The sequence below is a fragment of the Leopardus geoffroyi genome, chromosome D1, assembly GCF_018350155.1.
Source record: "Leopardus geoffroyi isolate Oge1 chromosome D1, O.geoffroyi_Oge1_pat1.0, whole genome shotgun sequence".
Classification (NCBI taxonomy): Eukaryota; Metazoa; Chordata; class Mammalia; order Carnivora; family Felidae; genus Leopardus; species Leopardus geoffroyi.
Genome location: NC_059329.1, coordinates 56,608,754 through 56,628,741, shown reverse-complemented (window position 1 = coordinate 56,628,741; position 19,988 = coordinate 56,608,754). Strand labels below are relative to the sequence as shown.

At 54.9% G+C, this 19,988-nt stretch overlaps 1 protein-coding gene across 8 annotated transcripts in view; it reads right to left on the bottom strand.

Annotated features, from left to right (window-relative positions):
- Window positions 1–19,988, bottom strand: part of GDPD5 (glycerophosphodiester phosphodiesterase domain containing 5) — an 87,563-nt gene that overhangs the window by 59,991 nt on the left and 7,584 nt on the right. The window contains exon 2 of one of the 8 annotated variants that reach the window (XM_045483983.1): window positions 8,260–8,440. The exons of 6 other annotated variants lie outside the window; for them this stretch is intronic. The gene's annotated coding sequence lies outside the window, so the exon portion shown is untranslated. Of the gene's footprint in view, window positions 1–8,259; window positions 8,441–19,988 lie in introns of those variants that run through there. One more of the 8 variants, XM_045483979.1, reaches the window with a different exon arrangement.

The following is a 19,988-nucleotide window of genomic DNA, read 5'->3' as shown; positions in this document are numbered from 1 at the left end:
CACTTTGGTGAGAAACATGGGGCACTGAGGCTCAGAGAGGGGAGCTGACTTGGCCAAGGTCACAGAGCAGGCACAAGAGTCTGAACCAGGACCCAGGCCTGTCATGCTCTACAGCGCTGGACTCCCAAAGGCCTTAGTGAGGAGGCCAGATTGTGAGTGACATCCCTTGTGGTATCACAGGGGTGAGAGAAGGGTTGGGGCAGATTCTATCTGGGCTACCCCAGGAGGACACCACCAGTTAAAGTCATCATCGTCAGAGTCCTGAGAGCATAACTCCTGCTTGTTTGTTTCTGGGACATGCTGACCAACATGAGTTCCAGAAGCAATCCTTAAACACCTGGGCTTTGCCCATAGACATGGTGGGGGGAGGGGGGTGCCGTGGGCCGAGAAGAAAAGTCAAATTCAATTCAGGTGCGGATGGGCCCCAAGGGCCTTGATTTCCTCTGTGGTGCTCAATGCTTCCATGGCCCTGATCTAACCACTGCCCCTGCGCCCTCTGCCATGTCCTGCTCTTCACAGATGCCCCCTAGGCTGTGCAGGCAGGGCTGGAGACGTAAGTGGCACAGAGGCAGACTTCCCCAGAAGGGACTACAGCAAGGCAACCTGGCGAAGGTGGAAAGGCTGCATGAAGCCGAGTCATCAGGGAGAACGTTGGGGGCTGGGGCCACGTCTGCCAGCTGAGGAGCTCTGTGAGTTTCTGCTTCTGGAAGCTGAGAGAGAGCGTGAGCCAGCACCTGGGCCTGGGGGAACAGTGGAAGCACAAGGAAGGTTCTGCCTCTTGGTGGTCCCTCCCAGCAGCCAACATCTGTGGAGGTGTGTGGGTGGACTGCCCTGAGGCTGTTGGAATCCCTTTGCCTGCGGTCATGGCCGGTCCCCAGGGCCCCCTTTTACCGGTGACCACCTGGGTAAAGGTCTAAGTTCTCTAGCATCCTTGCCCTCGGTCAGCTCTGGCCTCATGTCCCCAGAGCTTGCTTCTCCTCCTCTTTCTGGTTCTACTTTCCCTATTACTTTAGCAGCTTCTTTTCTGGAAAACTTCCTAATAAATCACTCTCACGTGAACCCTTGTCTCAGGGTCTGCTTCGAGATCGCCCCACCTCAGACAGCTATGAGGTCAGTGCCATTAATTTTCCCATTTCAGAGACAAGGAAACTGAGGCTGAGACTCGGAGTTGTTCAAGCTCCCCCATGTGGCAAGCAGCAGAACGAACTTGACTTGAGGTGGGCCCCCTGAGGAAAGCCTGGGCCGGCATCATCTGAGCCTCCCACACTCTACCCTCCTGGCCATCTGAGCTAACTTACTTTTTTTCCTTTTTTCTTTTTTTTTATTAGAAGGAAAGCAGGAGAATCTGCAGATGATCCAAGGGGGATGACTAAGTCCTCAGATTCTTCTCGTTGGCTCAGATCCTGTTTTGGTCAATCCTTGTGAATCAGGGCGGGTCTGACATTCTGGGAATGCAGGGAGACTTCAAACCAACTTCATGAAAACAAGTTGTAAAAACACTGGCCGCCACTCAAAGCGGCCGGCTGATCAGCTTGGCTCCGCAGAGCAGGGTTGAACAAGTTCACCAGAAGGGAACGCACAGCAGGAGAGACTTCGGCTAGACCCAGAGGAAGAACTTCCCAGTAATTGGGAAGAAAGGGAGCGCTAGCTGGAAAGGGGGGGGGGGGGGGGGGGAGGGGGACAGACTGGGTGAGACTCGGGCTTGTTCAGGGAAGGAGCCAGCCCAGAAGGGGAGCAGGGCGAAGACGGCTGTGAACACCTGCTCCAGTTCGGCAGACAGCCACCCCCTAACCCGAGGGAGCTGGGCGTGGCCTCCTTGGAAGCCTGAGGATCCGTGCCCTGACCCTCCCAGGCTTTTCTTGTTTGAAGCAGCTATGAAGCCACCCCTAGAGCCCTGCAGACCCAAAACCACCGGAGGCCAACGCCGCCCAGCCCTGAGCTTCAACCACTGACTTGCAACCTGCTTTAGGAGGATGCTCTGAGTTTGTGGGGCTTCTGCCTCCTAGGACGTCAAAAGCCTCTGCATGTAAGGCCCTCCCACCCCCAGGGTGGCCAGATACCCTGGAGCCTGGCAGAGCTCAGGGCAGGACTGAGGGCCGCCACCATGCCACCTCCTCCTCCCCTGCTCTGCACAACCATCCCTCCAGGAAAATCCGCCCCCTCTAGGCGCCCTCCCCCGGGCCCCAGCAGAGAACCGGTACAGGTGTCCACAGCAGCCTCACCCTGCTCCTCCTCCCTCAGCACCTCCTCTGGGCTGGCTCCTTGCAGGCGGCAAAGAATAGGCCCTGAGTCTCACTCGGTCTGTCCCCCTCCACCCCAGCCCAGCTACACCCCTTATTTCCTTCCTTCTCATCCGAATCTCTGAAAGAGTTGTCTACACTCACGTCTCCACTGCCTCCCTCCCACCTGCTGCTAAACCCACAGCCCTGTGCTCCCATCAAGTTCAACCATGGCCTCCACATGAGTGAGCCCACTGTGCAGCTCTCATTCCTCCCTGACACTGTGGGCCTCACCCTCCTTCCGGAAACCTTCTGGACCCTGGCGTCCAGGACACCACTTGCTCTGGTTTCCCTCATTGCCTCCAGGTCCCCCTCTCTGCCCAGAGCCTCGTGCCGCACTTTCTCCTACGCCCTTTGTCCTCCCTTGCCTTTCACACTCTCCTTGTGCAAGATCACCTAGCACCGCTGTCTCTGCCTGGACCACGCTCAAGTCTGGAGTATCCAGGGACCCCTGGTCATCCCGGCCTGGACACCCCAACAGGAACCTCACACCCCCAGTGGCCCAATGATGACTCATCACATTCCCCCAAACCTGCTCCACCCCTGTGCCTTATCTCAAGGCACCTCCATTCTCCAGTCTTCCAGGCCCGGCAGATGAGAATCACCCTTCCCACCCATCTTCCTCAAGCCCCCAGGCCCACCTGGCATCTGTTCTCCACCTCTCCTCCCCTCCCACCAAATAGCCCTGCAGTCTTGGCTCAAACTCCTTCCGCAGGAAGACTTCCTTGACTCTCCTGGTAGACTTGGGCATGCCTTTTCCTGTTTCCATGGGCCCTGCACAGCCCGGTTCAGCAGCCATGCTCGTGTTCAGCTGCACACTGATGCCCCTGGCTGGCTCCAAGAGTAGAGGTGGTGCCTGATTTGATTCTGGGTCCAAGTTCTGCACAGAGAAGCCCCCGGGAGAGGCTTTCCAAATCTGGGGAACTCGTCTTTCTGCTGAATTTGCCCCACTGGTGAGATCTGGACCTCCCCTCAGCCCACACAGCTGCCAGAGCAAGGGCTGTCTCTGCTCCACCCTTCCTCGGGGCTTAAAACACATGAGCACTTGGCCCCTTGTGGACACATTCTAACCCGTCTGCCATTTATAAGGAGAGACCCCATGGGGCCTGCAGGAAACCCCTCTCATACATGTGCTAGCACATGCACAAACACACAGAGGCAGACATACACAAACTTAGAGCACATATTCACAGGCAGACCCAGGCAATACACATGGACACGTGAATACACACAGGCTCATGGAGGCACACGCAGGTGTAGACAGGCCCATAGCTGTAGCACTCTGGAAGCAGTGTGGTCTTGGGCTTCTGCTTCCCTCACGGACACCACGGGTGCCAGGAGTCAAGGTCAGCTTGGCTGGAGCTCAGGGTTGTCTCTCACAGCTGCATGCAGGGCAGGGGCTGGGGCTGGGGCTGGGGCGGGAGGAGACAGCAACCCATACTTGCTCTGCTGTTTCGACCCTTCCTTCCCTCTCAGTTTCCATAAACTCTTCCTCTGGGAAGCCCTCCCTCTCAGTGTTAGGTGGGGAGGTTGCCCCCGAAGGGGATCCTGCCTGGATCCCACCCCAATGGTTCCCTTGGGCCCCTTCTCACGTGTAAGGGAAGGGCTGGACCAGCCCCGTCACAAGCTCAGAGCTTTCAGGGTCAAGACCAAGTCCCTTTTCCCAGCGCTAGTCCAGCCTTGCCTCCACATAGCAGCTCAAATCCCTCTCCCGAGTAATCCTTGGCGGATCCCTTTCCCAGATGCAGCACCAGCATCAGAGATTATCGCTCAGCACCGGAGGGCCCATCTAATCCTCAGGACAGCCCTGCTGGGGTTGGTGCGCTCCTGCTCCTTTTACAGGTGAGAGACAAGGTGACTTTCCCAGGACTACATAGCTGCTAAAGAGCCCCTTCTTCTCTTTCCTTGAAATCAGGTTCCCGACCTCCAAATCCACGACCTCCCTCAGGAGGGAGCACTGGCCTTAGAGAGTGGCTGGGGGGAGGCTTCGGGGGTGGAGGGTGGAGGATCTCGTAGGGAGGAGCCCTGCACCCGAAGAGCACCTGTTCCTGTCAAACTGAATCAGAGGCAGCCCTCAGTGCCACTGCACCTGCTGCAGCCATGTGGCCAGCTTGAGGCTGGATCCTTTGCTAACTTGCTGTGGCATTTGGAGCAAGTCACTGGGCCTCAGTTTCCCAATCTGTAATGTGAGCGGGGTGGACACTACAACCCCCGGGATCTGTTCCATTTGGACCCTGTGAAGCTGCACACTAGGCAGGGGTGTTGGAAGGGGAGACCATGAGGGTGGCGGTGGGGGGGGGGGGGCGTCCCCCGCAGATGGGGCTGAGGCATGAGGAGGAGGCCATTGAGAGTTCTCTGGCCCTGCCAGCTTCCCTAGGGTTGTCTGCTAGGCTCTTCCAGACCCCTCTGCCAAGGCAGACACCCTCCCACCCTTCCATCTCCCCTTGCAGCAGAGAAAAATTGCAAAGTGTCCAATATACCAGAAGGGGAGAAAAGGCAAGTGAGTGTGGGTATGCTCATCACATGCAAAACTGATGCAAACGCCCTGGGCAAACACGCGGGCACAAGTCCCATCATTCCTGCCCTCTCCCCATACTCCCTAAGTCCAGTACCTCCCCCAGTTCTGCTGGTCACACCTCAGAAGTGGCTTCCTCATTAGGGTACTCCAGCCCTTCATATCTCTGCCTGAGAAACAGCCAAGAACTCCCTGGGAGCCACAGGATCAAATCCCATCCGCAAAACTTTTCTCAGCCTGGCCTCCATTCACTTTCCCGGCCCCCCTCCCCCACCTCACCTCAGGGGAGCCCCTGCCACCAGGAGCTAAGTCCAGGCCTCAGGAACTTTACGCTCCACACCTTCACACAGCTCGTTCCCTTTGCACAGAGGGCCCTCCCACTTGCCCCTGCTTGTTGAATTCCTATAGATCCCTCAATACCCAAATGAGAAATGCTACAGTTCATCGAATTGGCTTCCGCATTGGGAATCAGGTCTTAAAATCAGCACATCATGAGTAAATTGCATACGGTCACCCTTGACTATATATAGCTATCGCTTATATACAATGCCTAGTCACCGTTCTAGACAGCTCCCGTGTTTTGACTTACCTAACTCTCACGACTGTGGCAGACTGTATTTTCAAAGACAACTGCAACAGTAGCTTTCACCCCACATGCGCCTCCTACAATGTTCCTAGGGAGAGGTAGGGTTTAGGCTACCCCCACTTGAATCTGGGGGGTGCTTGGGAGTAATGGCAGAAGTGACCCTACGAGACTCCCAAGGCCAGTTCATCGAATGTGATGCAGCTTCTGTGGAGTTCACTGGGGTACCCCTGCTGGAGTGTTGGGCCACCATGTAGACAACCTGACTGCTCTGAGGCTCCCAGAGGAGCTCACAGATGGAAACAAAGCCCGGAAACTACATAAAGATCAAGAGAGGCCCAGCCAACCTCCAGCTGCCTGAGCTCCTCATTGCTGTAGCCATCATCTGGCTTATAACCATGTCAGAAACACTGAGCCAGAACCACTCGGCTGAGCCCATTAAAAAAATTTTTTTAACGTTATTTTTAAGAGAGAGAGAGACAGAGTGTGAGTGGGGGAGGGGCAGAGAGAGAGGGAGACACAGAATCCGAAGCAGGCTCCAGGCTCTGAGCTGTCAGCACAGAGCCCAACGCGGGGCTCGAACTCACAAACCATGAGATCATGACCTGAGCTGAAGTTGGACGCTTAACTGACTGCGCCACCCAGGTGCCCCTCAGCTGAGCCCATTTTAGATTGCCAAGCTATACAAACTGAGATAATAAAATGGTTGTTCTTATATAAAGTCACTGAATTGCAAGGCGATTTGTAATAACAGTCACTGGAACATCGTTATCCCCACTTTAGGGAAAAAGAATCAGAGGCAGACAGGTTAAGCAATTTGGCCAAGATCACAGAGCAGAGTCAGGCAATTGGCAGAGTCAGGATTGGAACACAGGCAGTTCAGCCCCAGAATCCACACTATTTACTGCTACACCGCACTAACTGCCTTCGAGGTCGGCTTGGTCTCCAGGCCCACAGCAGGCCTCGGGGAGTGTTTGCTGAATTGATGACTAGGGAAGGAATAAGCAAATGAACAGGTGAGTGAAAGCAGAGTGTGAGCTCCCAGGTGCACGGCAGGACCTCAGACAAGCCTGAACCATGCAAAGGAGTCCGACACGAGCCCCTCATCGCTGGGACAGTGCTGCTGTCCACAGCCCTGGGAGAAGGTGGCCATCAGAGGAGCCCAGCTGATGCTACCTGCCTCTGGCCCTGTACAGAGGAGCCTGAGATGCTCATCTCTCTGCTCCCTGCCTCCCCCAGCCCTGCATGCCACAGGATTACACACAGGCCCCTGGAGAGCCAGTCCCCCCTGAGGACCAGGCCTATGGATCCTGGAGACCACAGCAGGAAAGTCCCTGGGCCGGAAGGCTGGAGACCTTAGTTTAATCCTGCCGTGGCCACTGTCTGACTGTGCAGACTTGGGCAAGTCTCTGCCCCTCTGTGGGCCCAGGTGCTCTCCCGCTCCACTGCTGTAAGATTCACCAGATGCTGAGCTGGCCTCGTAGAAGGGGGTTAAGGTGGGCTTGGCATGTGGATCCCCTAAACCCCAAAAGGTATCTGTCCCAAGATGGAAAGTGCATGATGAGAATGAATCCCCCCACCCCCGCTTCACTGTCTTGCCGGGCATTTCTACACGCACAATTTCTAATCCCTGCAGCCCCTCCCCCCGCAGGCACAGCAGTAAGGGGCAAAGGACTCAGACCCACAGCTCAAGTGATGCTAGAAGCCAGGGCCCAAACCAGGCCGGCTCACCTCCCAAACCCCCCACTCTTCACAGTAGCAAGAGGTGACGCAACCCACAAGTCCAGTGGCAAAATGGATAAACATGTGGTATGCATGCACCCTGTAATATTATTCAGCCGCTAAAAAGGGAAGGAAACCTTGTCACATGCTACAACATGGACAAACCATGAGGACATTACACCGAGTGAAATAAGCCAGTTGCAAAAAGACAAACACAGTGTGATCTCACGTATATGAGGTATTTAGAGTAGTCAAATTCCTAGTGGGATGCAGGTTGCCAGGGGCTGGGGGCTGGGGGGCAGGGGCGGAAGGGAGAGTGGCAGTTTCCTGGGTATTTCAGTCTTGCTAGTTGAAAAGTTCTGGAGATCTGTTGTGCAACAATGTGAATAAAGTGAACACTACTAAGCTGTACCCTTGAAAGTTATTAAGATGCTGGGGCGCCTGGGTGGTTTAGTTGGTGAAGTGTCCAAGCCTTGATTTTGGTTCAGGTCATGATCTCACGGTTTATGGGTTTGAGCCCCATGTCGGGCTCTGCACTGGCAGCATGGAGCCTGCTTGGGATTCTCTCTCTCTCCTTCTCTGTCTGCCCCTCCCCTGCTCGCTCACTCTCTCTCTCTCTCTCAAAATAAACTTAAAAAAAATTATTAAGATGGTAAATTTTAAGTCATGTGTATTTTAGCACAGCTAAAAAAAAAATCCCCCACTCTTGGGGTAGAGAGGGAGGTTACAAGGGCTTTAGGGAGGGGAGTCCAGGCAGGCTCCACAGAAGGGGGGGGCTTTGAGTTGGGCAGGATTTGGGTAAGTGCAGATGGTTCTGGGGCATGACAGGCTTGCACCTTTGGCCCCTGCTTCCCTCCTTCTCTCCTAGGATCTGGCTGACTCCGCCCCCCAGCCCACAACAGCCCTTCAGATCTGCACGCCAAAGCAGTGCCCAAAGGGGAGCAGGCACTGGAAGAAAGAAGGGATTTCTTAAATACCTACTATGTACTCCCAGCCCACTTGCTTCATGCCCCCTATCCTTCTGGGGCACGGTCTTCCCATCTGTACAACCGAAGGGTGACCCAGGATTCCTCCCAGTTCTCACACTGGCAATAATCTCTGAGGGGAGAGGGAGGTGGGAGGCACCAAGGACCTGCAGAGAGGGGGACGAGGATACTCACTGTTCAAAAGTCCAGGAATCTGGTGCTGTGGCCTCGTGATCCTGCCCCAAGCAGCTTCTGTCCACTTCACAGAAGGGGAATCTGAGCCCCAATGGGATCTGGTTTTGTTCCAACTCAACAAACAGGTGCCTGCACCTACTCTGTTTGTGACAGGATCACAATTCCTCTTCCCAATCCAGTCCTGGAGTAACATAAAGGAAAGCACAATTCGCGGCACCTGGGCGGCTCAGTCAGTTAAGCATATGACTTCAGCTCAGACTATGATCTCACAGTTCATGAGTTCGAGCCCCACGACAGGTTCTGTGCTGACAGCTCAGAGCCTGGAGCCTGCTTGGGATTCTGTGTCTCCGTTTCTCTCTGCCCCTTCCCCGCTTATGCTCTCTCTCTCTTTCTCTCTCTCTCAAAAACAATCATTAAAATAAAAATTTAAAAAAAAAGTAAAGCACAAAAGTCATTGCACCAAGACAAGTCCTCCATGCCTAGGGCTTTCTCCAGGAATTGAGACTCTCACCTCTCCCCCGACTCAGGAATCTTTTGCCCCCAGAAGGAACGAGGTGGGACAGTCCTTGGTTCCAATCTCAGCTCTGCCATGTACTAGCTGGACATCATCCCTATGATGTCCATGAGGACACCTCCCAGCTGCACCCCTCTGAGGGTTGATGAGGCACAGGCACAAACACAGAGCCCAGCAGGGTCTGGCATACAGTAGGCACTCAATAAATGGCCACCATCGACAGCTCTCTCCTTGAAGACAAAGCCATTTTCGTGGCTCTGTTTGCTCCTCTCAGAGCCCAGTTTGTTTGTTTGAACACTTCCCAGAGAGCTTTTTCCCCCAGGAACACTGGGTGATGCTCCCTAGCCAGCCCCAGGGACGAGACGGAAGGAGCAATGAGCCTCACTGATGGAAAAAAAAAATCAAATCATCATCACGTGGAAACAAGAGAGAAGTCCTGGGGAAGCCCGTGGTGGCCCCAGCACCCTTCACCCACCTTCTCCCTCCTCCACCCAGGAGGACCCACAATGGCCCCAGATCCTGCTTAATAAGCCCCCTGGGCCAGGCTGGGAGGCCTGATGCGATCTGGCTGCTACTTAAATCACACAAAGCCTTCTATTCTTAGCTGAGCAGGGGCCTAGTTCCTTGCCAGCTGCCGGTCAGCTCTGTCAGCCCCGTGGTGCAGGCCTGGGGGTCAACCGTGACCACAAGGAGGTGTCAGGCGGCCCTTGACCTTCCTGAAGCCTGAGGCCTGCGTGAGGGGGGCTGCAGAGCACAGCCCTGAGGCCGGAAAGGAAGGTGAGGCTGGGTTCTCTGCCCTGGGCCACTGGCCTGCACCCCGGGCCACCCTCCTGCAGAGCCCCCAAGCACCCACTATGTGTCACTTGTGCTTTTTTTCCCCAGTAGAGTTTTATAGGGCATTTCTCACAAGAGTCTCACAACCCTGAGAGTTAGGTATCCATGACCTCCCTTTTACGGGAACGGGGAGACTGGAGACTCACCCTGGGCCACTGGCAAATACGCAGAATCACACCTCACACCCAGGGCTGCCTGGCTGCAGAGCGTCGCCTGTCCCAACAGGAAGGTCCCCCATACCTGCTGACCCAGAAGCTCCTCTGCTGGGGTCATCGGTGTGAGAACACGTCTAAGCTGCACTGACCTTTTCAAGGAGCTGAACAGAAGTTTTCTTTCTCCTGCTTGGACACCACATCATGCCCCCAAAGTCCTGATTTCTTTGCTCTGGGCTATAATTAGATCCTCCCTGAAAATCGGTGGCCTACTATGTGCCCGGCACCTTCCTGGATGTCCCACCTGCTGGGTGTTTTGATCTGACCTTACGGTAGCCTCGTGAGGTTGGCCTTGTCGTCAGCATTTTACAGACGAGGCCGTGTCACAGATCTAAGGTTGCACGAGCACCGCACGGAGCTGGACAGAAACCGGGGTGTGTCAGGCCTTTTTAAGATGGGGGAGAACTGCTGCTTATGTTTACTGGCTCTTCTTTCAATAAACTGCTTAAGTTTACGTTCCCGTTCCATGATATCCTTCCCCCTGCCGGCCCCCTCTGCCCTGCCCCCGTGCCAGCCCAAGCAGAGCCAGCATCTGTGATCCCTCTGGGTGCTGGCTGAGTCCAGCTGTCTGCCGGGAGCCCCCCTGCTGGGGCCGGGACACCATCTGGGAGCCTCTCAGGAACAAGGGCATTGAAAGGGACCCTCAGAACTCTGGGAGAAGAGATGCTGGGCAGAGCCCAGTCCTGTCCCCCTGCGCCTCATCATGGGCACAGTGGCTGTGACCAAGGATTCTGCATGACAAGGTGTAGGCCCCCCGAGAGCAAGCAACTAAGCCCTGCTGAAATAAAGCAGCATCCACACCACCAGAGATCTGAGTCGTCCCGACTGACACGTCCTGGCACCAACTGGGAAGTGGAGGGGATGGGCGGGGAGGGGGGGGGGAGGGGGGGAGGGGGGGGAGGGTGACTGTCTTGTTCTGCCCACGGGCCCCAACCACTCCCCTCCCCACCAGCTACCCAAGGACACAGGCCTGTAGGTGGGCAGGCCCTGTTGGACCCCAGCCCTGTGAACAGGACAGGTAAGCTGGGGAGGGGGGAGTTCCTCACATGTGTTCCCCACCCTTCCCTAGAGACCAGGACCCAACGCCCTGCAGGCGTCTGGGAAGCAGCTGGGGAGGGGGCGGTATCTGGTCCAGCCCCCAGCAGACAGGACGGGTGGTGCTGTCTCTCCTCCTATTGGAATGCACGCAGACACTGGAGTGTAAACACAGCCCTGGCCTGCATGTGCTCCTTGTACATAATTCATGGGCTCCTATGGCTTTGGCCTGGATAAAATGTACTCAGCAGGAGAAACCTGCATGGAAAATGGTATGCGGTGCCCAGGGAGCACTTCCAGGAAAGGAGTGAGTGGGCCAGAGGCCTGGGAGATTATAGTGGGCAAATAAACGTTATTTACAATACTGGTTTCCACACGTGTGGGATAAGTTAGTTTCCTACACCTTTCACAGACTACAGCTCAATGAATCTTCACAAAAGGTCAGTGTGGAAATTACTATGATTCCCATTTTACAGATGAGGAAACTGAGGCTCAGGGGTTAAGTAACTTACCCATTTTCCCAAAGAAGGAAGAAGCAGAACTTCCTACCCTGCACCAAACAGCTTCAGATACACAACCTGCAACCATAGGCTGGCTCGACTCCCCTTACCCCCCAGTTACAGTCTGGAGCCTTAGAAGAGCCAGCAAGCAATGAGGACACCGAGGCACTTCATCCTGAGCCCAGTGCCCAACTGCTGAAGAAAGACAGTGAGGAGTGAATTCCAGCAGCAGAGCCAGCGTGACCTCCGCCCCGGCCAACGGGCTGCCCCCTGTCCAGGGAGCCTCTGGCCCCTGCCCAGCTAGGGCAGCCCAGCGGACCTCAGGCTAGAGGGGAAATGCTCTGGGTCTTGCCCTGCACACACATCAAGAATCCCTGAGAGTCCTTCAAGGCTGGAGGGGAAGTGCTAGGTGACGTTGACTGACATGAGCACGAGCCACTCAAGGTCCAGAGAGGGGGAACCACTTGTTCAAGGTTCTGCAGAAGAGTCTGGCCAGTCCACAAACTGGGCACCGCCGGGTGCCAGACACGCTGGGATGAATGCGACATACCCTGCTGGTGTTCGGACCCTCATGATCTGCCTCAGGTAGCTTCTCCAGCCCCATCTCCAACAAACCGCCTTTCCTCCCTCTTCCCCCACCACCCTGGCTCCTTACAGCACCCCGAAGACGTAACCCACCCGTTGCCACCTTTATACCTTTGCTCAGGCTCCTGTCTTCCCAGGATGCTTGCCCACCCCCACACCTCCCACTATAACCTCTGTGCTTCTTTGCAGAGCCTCACTCAAGATCTCCCAGCTGCCCTTGCCCACTCCCTCCCTCCTTGCCTCCTCTGAGCCTCCCCACACTCCTGACCTCCCTGACAACATCTGTTCACTCTGCCCAGGGTAACTGTTCCTGGAACTGGCTCACTCACACCCCTCAGGACCCGGGACTAAAGCCCCCGACGAAATGAACTTCACACACCCACCCACCACAAAGACCCTGAACAGTTCAGAAGAACCACTTATTCCTTTTAAGGCTTGTATTTGTCTTTCTTTAAAAACGCTTCGTGGGCACGGGGAAATGAAATGGAAGGTTCCTTAGTCAGACGCATCTTGGCATTTCCAAATGCTGGCTCTGTGCCTGGCACACAGTAGATGTCTGAGATATGGTCGTGTGGTGGACGAGCGAATAAAAATATCTCCACCTTGCACTTCCTCCCGCTGCCTGAACCTCCGCCATTATTATCAATTCTGTCCTGGGGCTAAACCATGTTCCCTGTGATCCTCTTTCAAAATGCAAACAGCCGTGGGCAAGAAAGAAGCTCTAGCTGGAGGCTTCCGGTACAAAATAAGAAAGTACGGGTTTGCTGATCTGGCTCTTCCCAAAGTGTTCTCTCTAGGCTATTAGTCCCAGACCCCGCTTGGTGACAAAGGAGTTGCATGCTGAAGCAAGCCTGGGAGTTGGGAAAGGCTGGCTGCGTACCGCACCACCTGTTGGGAGACTAATTTACATCAACACATTAAAAGCCCTGAGATGGGGCGCCTGGGTGGCTCAGTCGGTTGAGCGTCCGACTTCGGCTCAGGTCACGATCTCATGGTCCGTGAGTTCAAGCCCCGCGTCAGGCTCTGTGCTGACCGCTCAGAGCCTGGAGCCTGTTTCAGATTCTGTGTCTCCCTCTCTCTCTGACCCTCCCCCGTTCATGCTCTGTCTCTCTCTGTCTCAAAAATAAACGTTAAAAAAAAAAGCCCTGAGAAGTCCTGTTTCGATTTATGTGACCTAGCATTTCTCGAATTTGTATGCTCATGCGTCCCGGGACCCTTACCCTTGCCGGGAACTAGGGCTCCTCAGAGCAGTTTGGGAAGTGTGGACTGGATGGTGTGAGCAGGTCCACTGCAGGCCGAGGTATGCGCGCTGAAAGGGTGTTTGTGTCTGGCATACAGCCAAGGCCACATTTCCTCGTGCTGACCATTGTACAGAGGCACAGGTCTGGCCTAAGCCATCACCAGTGATCTTTTGTGACAGAAACAGAAAATGAATGGGGCATCATACAGCTTACAGATGGAGGACAGAGGAGAGGGAACAGGTGACAGGCCAGGCTGGAGACCTGAGTTCCCATTGCAATTCCGTGCTCACTGCTGGCTACTGGGCAGGAGACCTCATCTTGCTGAGCTTTGCTTTTATCATCCGCAGAACCGGGCTAAAGCCATTCTCAGGGCTGTTGTAAAGACTCAGTGTGGTAATGCACTCAGAGGCAGATCATAAACTGTAGGTCCTGTACTGGCATTTGCTATGTACACATCATTATTTCCCTGCGTGCACTGCCAGGAGGGTGTGGTCATGTCTTGACTGATCACATGCCACTGCAGAAGTCCTCCATCAGGACGGACGGACGGATGGATGGATGGAATCCCTAGCAAGACCCAGAATCAACAATGGCTGTTGAATGACTGAATGAATGAACGAACAAACCAATTCCAATAAGTTCGGTTGTCCCATTTCTTAGCCCCCACCCTAACTGGTAGAAGCAGTAAATCAGGAAAGACACATGGCACGCGAGGGAAGAAAGGTGGTGGACTGCTGGAGGCAGCAGAATGAAGGTCAAGGTGAGAAGAGCCAGAAACCTGCAAAAGCAGACCCTACGGCAGTCAAGCAGGCGCAGCAGCCCAGGGTCACTCGGCTCAGGGCCAGCAGGGTTCAGTGCTCCCAGCACCACAGTGAGTGCTCGCAAGGCCCTTCCCGGAGAGGTTAACCATGTCGGCATTGTGCAGGGAAAGGAAGGGATCAATCCTTTTCACAAGGTTTCCAACCCAAACTATGAAAGGGTTGTTTTTAAAGGGGATGAGGGAGAAGGAAGCTTTAGGCACACAAGCCTTGGCTGCCTGGAAAAACACTTACATTTTTATACAAACTTATCAACGTAGTCATGCACAGGACAAACATTTTTAAAGTGCCCGCTGCGTGCCAGGCAAGTGCTGGTAGGCACTTGGGCGGGGGAGGGTATACTCAGGGCCTCATCAGACAGCAGCAGACAGCATCACACGTTGAAGACTGGATAAACGAGGTGTCGGGTCACTTGAGGACAGAAAGGGAAGTGCTGGAGGAAAAAGCCACACACAGGAAGTCTGGAGGACCGAGCTAGATCACCGTGTGACCTCAGGCAAATCACCTTCCTTCTCTGAGCCTCCATTTTCCCATCTATAAAGTGGGGCTGATAATAAATATCATGAAAACTACTATATTGCACCAGGCACTGGGCCAGTGGTCATAGACTTTATCTCACCCAGTGTGCACAGCCAGCAAGACAGCCGTTGCTATTTGTTGTGGGGAATGACTGTCCCTTCCACAGATAAGCAAACTGAGGCTCAGCTGGTTACTCACTTGCTCGAAGGCAGAGAGTTGGTGGGAGCTGGAATTTAAACCTGGGTTTGTCAGATTCCAGAGCTCACCCTCTCCTGCCCTCCCAGACGAGTCCCACGCTGCCTCTCACTGATTGCCGTGAGGATTCAGTGACATTGTGGATATCAAAGTGCTTTATAAAGGTAAACTATTAGGTGTCCAAAGCCAACAAGAAATGAGTCTTGATTCCTCTGTGAAACCAAACGCTGAAGTTCACAGGGGCATTCAGAACTCAGGGCTCCCGGGCTCCTAACCCCTCTGCCTCCTCCGTTCCTTGGCCAACTTCTTCCCAGAGCCCCATCCCAGGCTACAAACAGCCTTGCTCAGACCACCTGGCTCCCCTGCGCTCCACCCTGCCGAGGACCTAGAGGGCACATTCTGCCACGGGGGGCCCCCCCGCAGAATCAGGAGCTCCAGGCTCCTTCACCACTCCCCGGGGACAGGCTGTGGGGCCTCGGGGCCAGTCTCCTCATCTCTCTGAGCCTCGGGTTCCCCCCACACCATGAGGGATTAAAGCAGACTTCATGTGGGAAAAGATATTCTCCAAGGTGGGACTCAAGAAACGTGACTGACCTTTAGCTGGGTGAGTGCAGCGGGGTGGGTAGGAAGAGATTCAGGCTCTCAGAATCCCCGCAGAGGAGGGTACTTACCCCATCCACCAAAAATCCCCCATCTAACCTTGAAATCACTGCCTGCCCTTGGGAGCCCTGGTCGGAGAGTGGACTCGGCTCTTACCACCACCGGCCACCAGCAGGACCCTAATCTGCTGGCTTCCCAGGTTGGCTGGGGCCCAGGTCGGGGAGAGGGAGGAAAATGGTCTTTAGGCAGAACCGCATACATCTTCACCGGAGAGAGCTGAGCCCCAGGCAGAGACATCCTCACTGTGGCCCAGAGAGGCTGCTAACTGGCTTCAGGCCACACAGCAAGACGGGCCAAGTGGGTACCAGGACCCAGGCCTTCTAGGCCCAGCTCAGGGCTCTCTCCACTGCCCCAGAGTCATCCCTTTGGGAACATGGATTGAGCACAGAAAGGAAGAGTAGTGTGAACAGTCAGGATGATGCACCCACCCCCACTGCACGGTGGTCAGGAGGCACTGGCCATTGACAGCTCGGCCCCCAAGCCACAGGGTGAACACCAACACGCAGCCTCAGTGCAGGTACTGACGGGGCACATTTGTATAGAGCACGGACTCGGGCCTCTGCAGAGCCCTCAACAGGGAGGAGGTTCTAGTTACAGCACAATGGATCTCAGTTGAACACAAGAAAGAACTTCCTGAGGCAGCATTAAAAAGGGACAAAGACAGCAGGATGAGGATGACTCTGGAGTCTCCTCTAAAGTAGAAGATGCAATCTCGTCCGTTAGGTCATTTTCGCTTCGAAACAGATCTGGAAGGGAAGTGCTACGGCCCTCATTTTACAGGTGAGCAACTGAGGCTCAGAGAGGTTAAGTGACCTGCCCAGTGTCTTCAAAGTTCTGGTCAAGAGAGGCAGAGCTGGGCTTCAAAGCCAGGACTGACTTGGAAACCTGCACACCTCCCCTCATTGCCACACCCACCTTGGGCCTCTATGCCCGAGCCTCCTCAGACGCCCAGGGGTGTGTTATGGGTGATGCACAGCATTCCCGTCAAGGAGACGAGGGAGTGCTCAGAGGCGGCCAGCTGCAAAGAAAGGGCTCTGCGTTCTAGGTCTGCCCAGCTGCCCCCAAGACACCATCGCTGGGGCCTCATGGGTGCTTTCCATGCAATGGACCCCGACAGATTTTCCATCTGCCCATGCCTCCAGCGCCCTGCTTGGCAGGAACCTCACGCTCTCCCCAGATCCCACACCCAGGCACCCCTTCACAGGGCCTTGTAGTGTTGGCCCAGCACCCCCTGCATCATCTGTCCCAGGCCTGCCTGGCCCCACACTCCTCTCACCTGGTCTACATAGGCTCTCTAGAGCCGCCTGAGCTCCGGGTGGTGTGGCTCATTCTGGGTATTAAAGGCTGATGTCAGAGCCACTGTTGGCCACCCAGCTCTAAGGACAGCATGTAAAGTGGCTACCCCAGAGCCACCTGAGCTCACCTGACACCAACCTACCCATAACCTTTGCCTCACTCCACAGATTAGGCTCTCCCTGGCAAGGCCACTCTGGAAGCTACCCACAGCCTGATTTGGGGGATGAGATGTGGACCAAGGCAGGCCTCTTGGGTCCCTGACTTCTCTGCGGCAACAGGGTGGAGGAGAAGCCTGACTCCTCCAGCCACACTCAACACTTTGCATGTCACGGCCCCAGCCCTGTGAGTACTTACCCCAGTCCACAGATGGGGAAACTGAGGCTTGACAGAACAAGAAGCCATTTCTCCCAGGACATGGTTTGCAGCAGAGGACTGGGGCGGGGGGAGGGGCAGATGGCTGACAGGTGAGGGTCCGCAGTGTGGCAAGGCTGCACGACACTATTATAACCTTGTCACTGGAACAGAGTCTAGACTGAGGGTGGTGACAGTCCCTGCCCCATACTGATGGTCCAGCCACACTGTGAGTTCTGGGCTCCCACTATATTATTTGTGATCACGGTAAAGGCTGTCATTTGCTGGCTGCTCCCTGCTCACCAGGGACTATCCCTGGTACTTCACATTTGTTCGCTCATTTGCTCATCGCTACAACCCTCTGAGTACTCTCTGTTATCCCCATTTCATAGATGAGGAAATCAAGGCCCAAGAGACTAGGGGCACATTGTCTAGTTCCCCCGCCTCTATGGCAGAGTCAGGATTTTAGGAGAAAGTCTGGTTTTGGAGCCTGTGTTCTAACCACTACCCCACACTGCCTGACAAAGAGGGACAGAGACACAGGTCGTTCAGGTGATAGGGCTGGAGAAAACTCAGAGCCAGGTCCTCTCAGGACCCGTGGGGATGGAACTGGACACAGTGGCAGGCTCAGTGGGCAGGGGCCTGGGCACCAATCTCCAAGGGGTACTAAGGCACTGGAATGCTTTGGTTTGTCTCCGGTGTAGGGGCCAACACCCCCTTCATAAGGGATATGCCCAAGTAACAAGAGATGATCCTTCAACTGAATCCTAAGGCGGGTGGCTACCAGACTCCACGGCTGTTGATCGATGGAGTGAGGAATACGTCCTGTTTGCCACTCTGGGTCCACTCCCCGCCCTGCTGGGGGCCCGGAAGGCTGATCTTAGTGGACTGCCTTGGGCTCCGTGCCACGGGATTCTGGGTAGGTTCACCCAGTGGGAAGCCCCAGTGGGAGACTGGAGGAAGGAAGAGAGATAGTTGAGGTTTCTCCCCCCTGGGTCTCCTGAGCTGACCGGTTCCCTTTACTGCAGGCCATGGCCCTGGTCCATATCACTGACCACTTCCTCCCCTTGCAACTTCAGCCCCCTTCAGCCCTGAATGGCTCCCAGGGGCTGTGAGCTCTGGGTGCTGCACACTCCTTTGTTGGTTTGCCACACCCCTATTTATTGCCGGAGCAGTTCATCTTGGGCTGATACACTCTCTCTGGCTGGGCCAGAGCAGGGGAGATCAAGCACTACCATCACCAATGACCCCCTTTCTGCAGCCTTCTCCCCAAACAGCCCTCGGAATCTCTTCTAAATAACCATGGAACAAATGATTAAAGCAGAGCAGTTTACGGGGGTGCCGTTACTGTTACTATATACACAGGCCTCGTTGTCTCGGCCTGGGCCTGGCCCAGCACACGGAGCAGGCTGGAGGCCAGGGCAGGACCAGACCAGGGAAGGAAGGAGCAGGAGGCAGAGTTCGGCTCTTATGGAGGACAATCGACGACGGTTCCTGAGTGTATACAGCAGGCACTAAGCTTTATACACTAAGCACTTCATTTACTTCTCACAACAGCCCATGAAGTGCATCCTATTCATGCATTTTACAGAAGAGAAAACTGGGGCTCAAAAAGCTGAAATGACTCACCCAGGGTCATACTGCTGGGGAGTGACAAAGACAGGACTCAAATGCAAGCTTTTCCGCCGGCAAAACCCATGCTGGTAACTGCCTTGAAATAATTTCATTGAACTGGCTTCCAACAGAGGCAGCTGACTTAAATGGGGTCAGTTATTGGTGAGGGCCAGACAGAGGCCTTCAGTGTCTCCCCCATACCCTCCCCTAGATGGAAGGGAAAAAAAAAAAATCTCACATTCTTCTGTTCTCCCAGGTGGGACGGGGCCCCAAGCGGGCGGTGCCAACGGGTGTCCAGGTTGGAAAAACAAGCAGATTCAGACAAAGCTTCATTGTGAAGGAGGGCCCGATGCTTTGGCCATTAAAACAAATCCCAGCAAAACAAAATGCCTGCTGCCTTATCTTATCTCTTACAGAAGGGGGGCAGGAAAGGGCTCCAAGACAGGGTGTTGATCCCTCCCCATACCAGCCTCCATCTAAGAGACCCGGTCTCCGTGGTGGCAGCAGTAGGAAAGAGCACCCCCGGAGGGGAGCGGAGGGAGTCCAGAGTCTAGGTGTAGCCCTGCTCTGCCACTGTCTGTGACCTTCTGCTGCACCAGTGCTGACGCTTTCTGTGCATGGCCTCGTGTGGTCTCCACAGCCATTTCAGAGAAAGATGATTGCTATTCCTATTTTCAAATGAGGACACCGAGGCTCAGAGAAGACACCCAGCTAGGCAGCAGAGGAGGGTTGGAACCCAGGCTTCTCAGACTGCAAAGTCTTTCCACTCCCCTGTTTCTCCAGGCAGGGAGGTCCCAGGAAGAGCGGTACCCCAAAGGAGGGAGCAGCCCGGAAGCAATGCGCTCCTTATCATGGGGCTGTGCAGGTATCATCCTGAGGATACTGAAGATGCATCCCACAGAGGGTGGTGGGTGGTTGTCAATCCTGGGGAGCTGACATCACCTAGGAAGCTTTAAAAACTGCTGAGGCCTTGGTTGTCGGCCCAGGCAGGACTATTAAAAGTTCCCTAACAATTCTTGGGGCACCTGGGTGGCTCAGTCGGTTGAGCGTCCGACTTTGGCTCAGGTCATGATCTCGCGGTCCGTGAGTTCGAGCCCCGCATCGGGCTCTGTGCTGACAGCTTAGAGCCTGGAGCCTGCTTCGAATTCTATGTCTCCCTCTCTCTCTGACCCTCCCCCATTCATGCTCTGTCTCTGTCTCAAAAATAAATAAATGTTAAAAAAAAAAAAAATTAAAAAAAAAAAAGTTCCCTAACGATTCTAGTGTGCAGAAAAATTTGAGAGTCATGGGCCCAGATGTGCCCACTAGAGCATCTTCTACCCTAAAGGCTCCCTACCCGCCTCTTGGAGGAAGGT